Below are 326 nucleotides of genomic sequence, written 5' to 3' on the forward strand. Positions count from 1 at the left end.
ACAGCCTCACCTTGCTGTATCCAGATTTTTGGAGATAATTCGACATATGAAAGACGACAAGAAGAAGATTTTGAGTTGGTAATTTACAAGTAGTTAACACATCCTGTCTTATAGTTTCGAACAATTTCCGAGTATGATGGTAATAGCAGTTGATTTACAGAAGTCTAAAGTGATTCCTACAAAACACTATCCCAAGTTCCGTATCCCCAGTAAGGTTGGCTAGGATATGTTGGGACACGTTCCATTTATTGATATTCAGATTTAAGTTGATCATTAGTTTTTGAGCAAATGTCAGATCCTCGGTTATTGTTAAGAGTGCACCACAG

The sequence above is a fragment of the Suhomyces tanzawaensis genome (genome assembly GCF_001661415.1).
Source record: "Suhomyces tanzawaensis NRRL Y-17324 unplaced genomic scaffold CANTAscaffold_2, whole genome shotgun sequence".
Taxonomy (NCBI): Eukaryota; Fungi; Ascomycota; class Pichiomycetes; order Serinales; family Debaryomycetaceae; genus Suhomyces; species Suhomyces tanzawaensis.